The sequence below is a fragment of the Seriola dumerili genome, unplaced genomic scaffold (assembly GCF_002260705.1).
Source record: "Seriola dumerili isolate Sdu_G_001 unplaced genomic scaffold, Sdu_1.0 BDQW01001737.1, whole genome shotgun sequence".
Taxonomy (NCBI): Eukaryota; Metazoa; Chordata; class Actinopteri; order Carangiformes; family Carangidae; genus Seriola; species Seriola dumerili.
This window is the reverse complement of record NW_019175992.1, coordinates 568-808: the sequence shown is the minus strand read 5'-3', so window position 1 is coordinate 808 and position 241 is coordinate 568. Positions and strand designations below refer to the sequence as shown.

Below are 241 nucleotides of genomic sequence, written 5' to 3'. Positions count from 1 at the left end.
GCATTAGATAAAAAGGTGAAAGATGAGATGTAATGTAACTTTTGGTATGTTATTGTTAATACTTCTTATTTATACTTTCATGTCTGACTTTCTTTATCTCTTCCCTCTCACCACAGAAAGTAGGTTTTTCATCTACAGGATGTATCTTTGTCAATTTAAGTGTAAAACGTCCCTGGGTGGGCTTGAACCACCAACCTTTCGGTTAACAGCCGAACGCGCTAACCGATTGCGCCACAGAGAC

At 39.0% G+C, this 241-nt stretch overlaps 1 non-coding gene across 1 annotated transcript; it reads right to left on the bottom strand.

Annotated features, from left to right (window-relative positions):
• Window positions 1-167: 167 nt before the first annotated feature.
• On the bottom strand, window positions 168-241 carry trnan-guu. The gene has a single exon. It is a non-coding gene; the product is annotated as a tRNA-Asn (tRNA).